Source organism: Chaetodon auriga, chromosome 1 (genome assembly GCF_051107435.1).
Source record: "Chaetodon auriga isolate fChaAug3 chromosome 1, fChaAug3.hap1, whole genome shotgun sequence".
In the NCBI taxonomy this organism is placed as follows: domain Eukaryota; kingdom Metazoa; phylum Chordata; class Actinopteri; order Chaetodontiformes; family Chaetodontidae; genus Chaetodon; species Chaetodon auriga.
In genome coordinates, this window is record NC_135074.1 from 549,993 (window position 1) to 558,476 (window position 8,484).

Genomic DNA, 8,484 nt, shown 5'->3' on the forward strand with positions numbered 1-8,484 from the left:
TTGCATTTACCCTGAACTGAAGGGGGATCACAGATGGTCCCCAAGGCTTTGTCTGCTCTGAGCTTGTCAGAATTAGATTTGCAGATTTAACTAAAATAGCAATTTATACAAAAGTTTTTTACACGATACTGTTTTGTCCTCACTCAGAAGTAATGTAGTAGGCCACATGCAGGATGGTCTAAAAACAAATCAAAAGTAAATATTGTAAATGTAATCAGTATGAACAGGAGAATGAATTCAATCAGTTAAAATTATTACATTTTCTTTAACATTCTTCCTAAGATAGTTCATTGCTTTTGGGGAGGGGGCAGAAAGAATAAAACACAATCCTGTGTATTGTAACAGCCAGGTGCCTGTATGAACATTGAAGGAGGTTGGTTTTTTTGCTATAATATTCCACCTGTTCAAAAGATCCCCTTCAAATGTGCCTTCAGTGTAAGTGATGGGAGCCAAAATTCCAGTGTGTCCAGTGATTTCGTTAAAAATGGAATTTATTATTTGAAATGATGAGATCTTGGGTTTCACATGGGTTAGTTTTGTGAGAAATGCATGCACTGTCTAATAGTAATACAAAATGTTATAACTATGTGTTTCAGGTGAATGCAGAGTTCACCCGCATCACTACCGTGCCTCTGCTGTCCACATTTCTGTCCCAGCTGGATTACTACACAGACAAGCTCATGGGGGTGTTCAGAAAGAAGGGGGGAACAGCAGGACGTAGTATCAGCCTCATTATGGCAGCCATGGACAAGGTAAGTGGGAGAGTTGGATCAGATATTTTGACAAAAACCCAGTATACTGAATTTGAATCCACTGGCAGTTCCTCGCAATCCTGATCTTGACTATGGGACGCAGACACGGACAGCAACTTGTGACTTTAGGCTTATGGTTTGGTTAGGGGTTAAAAAACAAACTTGTCCATGTCTGTATCCCAACTGCAAATCCCTGGCTGCACATAGTTGTGCCCACCTTTTATGTCAGTAACAAAGGTCTCTCAAAAGACCTGTGTACACAAGTACTAATCTCGCAAACTACTGCAACAGTCGGCCTAATATTTTCTGTGCACATGTAGATACCTACTCACAACAACCTCTCCCGGTTGCAGGCATTCACAGTTATTTATTACCCTACGTCATTGACTGTTTCCTGCTGCGATTGCACTAACTGCTGACTCCCCTGGCCGGGAGGAGTGCAGCTGAACCTGGTGCAGATGTGCACACTACTGAGTATACATTTGTAGTTAACATAATGCTGCCCTTTACTGTTGCTTCACTGTTGTTGGTTTGTTTTCCATTGAAAACATAGTGGGCCAGGCTGTGATGGTCCGTGGGCTGATTTTACCCATGTGTAGTGTACATTGTGAATGTTTGTTTATCTTTACAGAATCCCAGCATTGAAACTCGTCGGGAATGTCTCCTAAAAGGGCTCTGCTGCTACCTGAATGAGAAACCTGAAAGCCTCATAAAGGAGTTCTTGGTGAGTTGCATTCTTGAGTATGAATCATGGCCCAACTAAGAGAATCATGGTGGAAGTCATAGAAATGTACTGAATGGGACAGTTTACAATGTAGAAATGAACTTGCTTGTAGTTTATTGTTGACACCCTTCTTTATGCTATAATTGTTTGAAATTGATCTCAAAAAGTCATTGTGTTCCTTGCTCTCTGTACTGCACGAGAACTCTAGAATAACTTCAGGTGTGCTGAATTGCCAACAATTTTGTAATTCTAATTTTTTTAAAACAAAATGAGATAAATTATAAAGGAAAATGTTTCATTTTATTGTTTCTCAGACAAAAAGGACAAACTATTTTATGTATTTTTTCCTCATCTTTTCCTTTTCAAATCAAATAATCCCTTTTAATTTCTGAGGTAGGGAGGTTTTAAACTGCACAAATTGCAAAAAAGTGCACATTAGGCTTGTGCCGATTGGCCATCAGATTGTTCATCGGCGATTGAAGGGATGAATAACGATTGTTTTTTTAAGACAATAGGATCGTCTATTAAGGTGTATTAACTAACATACTATCATCTCATGTTATAAAAAAAATAATCTCTATAATTTGCACCCCACTGCATGCATTTAGAGATGTTGTTTCTAGTGGAGCGACATGTCTGCCCAGCACAGAGCAGGTGATGGGTAGTTTGACAAGTGAATTAAATTAATTAAGACCCAGTTTACCCTCTGGCCTGGGTACATAGGCAGGGAGTAGTAAGACTTGATGTGTCTGTTGTATTTGTGGGTTGTGCTTAATTGATTTCACCATGCTGACATGGTCCAAAGTTCAAATTTCACATGTTCTAGTCAGAGGTTAAACAATTAGTTGATTCATTGCATTAGTCGAAATGACCAAAGTAAGCACAAATAACAAGTGTTAAATTTACAGCTTCTCAAACATTTTTATTTTATGTTCAACATCTTTGGGTTATGGGCTGTTTTCAAATATGTTGTCCCAATGTCTCAGTGGGCAGTGGTGGTCAAAGTACTCAACTCCAGTACTTGAGTCAAAGTACAGATACTCCTGGTCAAATATTACTCGACTACAAGTGAAAGTTGCCCAGTTACTCGAGTTAAAGTACACTGTAAACCCGAATAAGTTAGCAGAACTCAAAAAAAGTGAGGCAATCAGTTGCCACATTTTTTTTGAGTTCATAAACTCAAACATTTGAGTATATCAGAGCTTAAATATTTGGAGTTGATATTAGATATACTTTTAAATTACTCATAAATTGAATTACTGATTAGGCCAACTCAAAAATTGTCAGTACATGGTACTCAAATAATTCATTCATCTTTCTCATTGCAATAACTAAAGATAACTTAATAATTTCAAGCATGAAAACTCAGGATTTCATGTTCAACGAACTTAACATTTATTAGCTTTATCTTTCAATCTTCCGATTACACATGACTCAAAAACATTGACTTGCTTAAAGTCAAAATCATTTACCCTCACACTTAAAATATTTGTGGCAACTGATTGCCTTAAACATATTAAGTACTCTTAACTTAAAAGTAGTGGTGGAAAATATTCAAAATCAGTAAAAACAAAATGTCAGTGTCAACACTTAGCATATCGGTTAAACAACAATAAAATGTAAATTACATCAACAACTTTGTGCCATTATGCTAAACACCAGTTGAATACTGTAGAGCAGCAACTTGAACATCAACAGTTGAACAATAGTCACCACAGACCATGACATATTCTTGTTGTCTACTTTGCTCTAACAGGGTAAGCCCTTAGAATCCACATGTAACATGAGGTCATTGTTGTCAAGTACTCTTGACTTAAAAGTAGTAGTGAAAAACATTCAAAATCAGGAAACTGTTCATACAACATTACCCTTTGAGTTTTGAAAAAATATTTACCCACACCTGTGCTTTGTAGCATAAAATGAAACATAAATATTTGAAAGAAACAATTACAAAGGCACAATTTGGGCAATCTGGTTGTAAACTTGCAGTGCAGCAATGTAAACAATTTTCAAAATCATAAGGCACAGTGTGTAGCCTTCCTTTGGCTATCTGGTTTAAATCTAGTAACTTCAGGACGCACTGTGTAGTTCTAGAAAAGACATTCAAATTCAAAAGCAAAATTCACAATATCCCAACATCCCATCCTCGGGGGATGATAAAGTCTCTGTAACACTGTTTGCCACTGGGTAGGCAATTACTTTAAATCAGTAAAACAGCCTGAAACTTTGAGGCCAGATTCTTTCCCCAAACTACACCTTGTAAAAACAAAATGTCAGTGTAAACGCATATCGGTTCAACAACAATAAAGTGTAAATTACATTAACAACTTTGTGCCATTTGGCTAAAAAAACAGTTGAATACTGTAGAGCAGCAACTTGAACATCAACAGTTGAACAATAGTCACCATGGACCATGACATATTCTTGTTGTGGACTATGATCTAACAGGGTGAGCCCTCAGAACCCACAACTCCTTTTCAGATCTATAGTTACACATGTAACATGAGGTCATTTTTGAGAGTCTGTAGCTTTGGTGACAATTTAGAGTTATCCAGACCAAGCAGGATTTTCTGTGTGAACTCAAATGTGTTGGTCAGTCCCTTCGGATAGGAGAGATGTAGAGCATAAATCAGGCCAAACATTACCAGAAAGGCATCAGCAAGCCTGGGGAGGTCGACCACGACATCACCCTCTAGGATGACGGAGATTTTCTCTGGGTGGTAGTGAACTGGGCTTGTGGCATCGTCACTCACGGTTGTAAGGAGGACCACTGACGCATCCCCCAGGTCTGGCTCATCCATATCATCCTGAAAAAATGAAAAGGCCAATAAAATATTAAAAACCAAAGAAAAAATATAATATAAAGAACAGAGGTTGACTGAAAGAGCTGTGAAAAAAAATCTGAAAAAAATATTTATCTCATACATTTTTAGAGCAGTTGTTTTGAGTGGACAAAATGTCCTTAAGGGTCTCAAAGGATGGATTTTGAAAGAGGGTTAAGGTTTCTAAACATCTTGCCAAATGTTTGCAGTTGAACACTGGCCCATTTACAGAAATGTTAATGTGTGTTTTCCTTATACATAAGTAAATGAAATGAAAATATGAATAGGTTAATTTCAGTGGTGGAAAAAGTACTGAAAATCTGTACTCATGTACAAGTACTATTACATTGCTAAAATATTACTCAATTACAAGTAAAACTACTGGTGTTAGAAAAATACTCAAGTAAAAGTACAAAGTATTCATCAAAAAAAGTACTCAGAGTATTAGTTACTTTTAACCGGTGATGTGACGTCACCTCTCCAGACTAAGATCTACATTTTGTGTCTTTTACTTTACTAATTGTCAACAACTAACAATCAATTAATCATTAATAATTGATCAGGTATAAAACAAGTGTTTTTTCCTTAATTCTGATTGGTTGGGTCTCTTTTTTTTCTCATTTCAAGTCTTTATTTCTTTACTCAGCAAATGTCTCCGGCAGACAAAAAACAAAATTAGATGAGGTGCAGTTGTTGCCACGACTATTTATTAAATATCCATGAATACATTTTTAACTGGTTAAATTCTTAACATAAAATCAACTAAAAATCAATCATTAATGTCCTTTGTTTTGTTTCGTTTTTTTGTCCATATCTCCTGGTTTTCATCGGCTTGTTTGCTGTCAAATCAGCTTATTGGCGACGCAGCTAAAATCTCTGGATATTAATTAAAATTGTACTCTGTACTCAACTATGATTTTAAAAGTAACTAAGTAGATTACATGGCATAATGAATACTTAAGTACAAGTAAAAGTACAGAATTGAAAACCTACTCATAAAAGTACAAGTACCCAAAAAAACTACTTACGGCACATTTGCTAGGACCCAGTATACAGCACAAAGTTTGTAAACTTTACGTGATGTGCCGAGAGGGTTAGCTATTTCCAGATCGTCAATATATAGCTGGAGTGCTAGGTGTAGATCTTCTGTTGAGAGCAATTCATTCTCCTGGAAATGAGAGCCATCACGATATGACACATAACAACCAGGCTCAGCATTTGGTTCTCTGATCTTGCTCAGAATATCTGTGTTTTTAAACAGCTCCTGAAGCATTTGAAGGATTGGTACATACATGATGGTATGACCAGGTGCTTCTAAATGGTACTCTACTGGCATTACCAATGGATAGTTGTGCTCTATAAATGTCTTTCTTTGCTTGTAAGAGGACAACTCTGCACCTTTGCAAGTAGCACTAAATACAACATTAGAGTCCATGACAGCACTGACAATGTCATTGAGTGTGGAATCTGTAATATTGTGACCATGTCTCTGCAATATACCATTAATGGCATCCTTGATCAAGGGCTGAGATAAAGAGAAGATCTGATTCAAGTTGTCAACTATTTCTTGTGTAGCTGTGTTCGACACATGAAGGATAGCCTGCATCTTTAGAAATAAAGAAGCCGCATTAAGTTTGAGCTGATTTTTCAGTTTCGAAGTATCACACTGCTCATCATCCTGCATTTGCGTGCTCTGAACTGGACGCTCTTCATCCGAATCAGTAGTGACATTAGAGCTGGTAGCATGTTGATTCTGAGTATGCTCAAAGACAATGTCACTAGAAAAGTCTGATGCAAGACTACCTTGGTGCACTCTACTTTTATGGGAGTTAAATGAAGAGTATACATTTGTGCTATAGTCACAACCTCTGTATGGGCATACCACTGTCTCATGCTTTTTTAAGTGTGATCTTATGTGACTGAGGAGTACAGACTCTGAAAATGGTTGCTCAGATGTGCATAAAGGACACTTAAAAGTCACAAGTTCCTGATTTTCATTTGCACTGCTGTTTTGTTTTTGAGTATGATATCTTGACAGGTGAGTACTCAGTGCACTAAGTGTCTGAAATGTGCACATGCAATCATCATGGAGGCATGGGAGTGGGCTAATTTTTGAAAAGTGGCTGTGCTGCAATCTACAGTGTTTAAATAGATATGTTCTAGTGGTAAAAAAAGCTGAACATAACTTACAGTGCCAAGTCATGTTCGTTGCAGCAACCTGAAAAAACACACAAAAAATATTATTTTACAGGGCACCAGTTATGAAGTTTAAACCTCTATCAGAGCTATCAAAGTAGAACAAAACACACCAACATTGCTTAAAACAATATTATATGTGTTAGCCTGTTAGACTATTCAATCTGCAACATTTTACACACACACACACGCGCGCACACACACACACACACACAGCCTGACAGTTGAACCTGAATTTGCCAACAAAAAGTATTACCTATCTGTGCTAACCACAAAGAAGAAAAAAACAATTTAATCTAACCAGATAATTTAACTTTAAGCTAGACACAACATGTGGTGCTACAGTTAGCGTTCTGCTGCAGAGAATAACTTTTAGCTACACACAACACATGGTGCTAGAGTTAGCTTTCTGCTTTCACACACTGACGCAGCTTCAACACAGATTAAGAGTTGAAGCTGCTGCACCCCTCCCGCCACACACACACACACAGCCTGGCAGTTGAACCTGAATTTGCCCACAGAGCAAAAAAGATATCACCTATCTGTGCAGTGAACCAAAATCACTCATTTGAACTGCAGAAAATTGGGCTGGTAGCATTCATAAATTCTAATCTTAGTAAACACAAAGAAAAAAACAATTTTATTTAACCAGCTAATTTAACACATGGTGCTAGAGTTAGCTTCCTGCTTCCACACACTGACACATCAACACAGATTAAGAGTTTTAATTTTGAGCAGTCACTGCATGTTTGGTATCACCAGTTTTTACAACTACATAACATTCACCGTGCAACACAGCTAACATTAATTGGCGAGATGACTTTGCATGTTAGCTTGCTGCTAACCTAACGGTTACCAATTTTACATGGCTGACGTGACTCAGTCCGTTTAAAAACACGTTGAACCGCCTGAAACAAACATTCAAAAGAGATTTATGTCGACTACTTACATTTAACCCAATGGCGCAGCGCGGACTACTAATGTTGTCTCCTTCGGTTAGTTGGTCCGTTGATCCCGACGTTCTCTGCCAGTCCGCCTCGCGGTCTTCTTCTTCTTTTGTTTCTTGGCAGTTTCGACGCTCCAAGGCGTATTACTGCCCTCCACAGGTTAGTCCGTGAGTCACAGTCTTATCTCATATTCTCCCATACAGTCTTGTATCACACAGGAACAGTAAAATTGCTGTCTCAGTCTGTTGATGATTGTTATGGAAGCCAAATAGCGTTATAATAGAAAATGGAACTAATCCCAAATCTGTTAATGTTTTAAAAAGGTCTCTCAGCACAATAGACTACATTCAAGCAAAATATGTTTCACTGTCTCAGGGTGTCCACACTCACATAGCCCAGTACTGTTTCCCAATTATATAAAAAATCATTGTTTAATCCACAGTGCCCCAATCTTAATCTGCACATTTTTACAGAATCTTTTCGGTTTCCTTGACAATAAATTACTTTTTTAATTTTGGGGTGAAAAGAGAAATAGTGTCTTCCCTTGCTTTCTTTTTCGCATTGTCTCTGCCATGCATTCTCCATTCTTTAATTTTCGTTCTCATTTCAACTCTTTCCATAGGAAGAAGGTGTGCATGTGTAACCTACACAGTACAAATCTATCTGATGCAATGGATTTATTCTTAATTGATTCTTGGTTTGATTTATTCATGTTTAATAGATACTTTTTTATATAAGTAACTACGAGTTAATTATTTTAAGTAGGTTACACAAATCTGCAAAAAGTTCATATTAATCAAAAATTACAAGTTAAATAAACTGAAAAGACAGATAATGCTACTGGCAATCAACATTTATAAGTAGAACTTTTAAGAAAATTTTAAGTTAACAAGACTTATACCAATTAATTATTTTGAGCATTCAGATTTACAGTGTCTTAAGTTGTATGTAAACTATGTTTTTAAGTTAATCTTACTTAATATAGCCATAGTTCAATTTAATCAAAACATATTAGTTCAAATTACTCAAAATGGAACAACATG

General features: G+C 36.9%; 1 long non-coding RNA gene across 1 annotated transcript; it reads right to left on the bottom strand.

The window, feature by feature from the left end:
- Window positions 1-3,360: 3,360 nt before the first annotated feature.
- On the bottom strand, window positions 3,361-7,522 carry LOC143325826 (uncharacterized). The gene is made up of 3 exons (XR_013077575.1): window positions 7,444-7,522; window positions 6,489-6,516; window positions 3,361-4,283 (listed from the first exon to the last, which is right to left on the bottom strand). It is a non-coding gene; the product is annotated as an uncharacterized LOC143325826 (long non-coding RNA).
- Window positions 7,523-8,484: the final 962 nt, after the last annotated feature.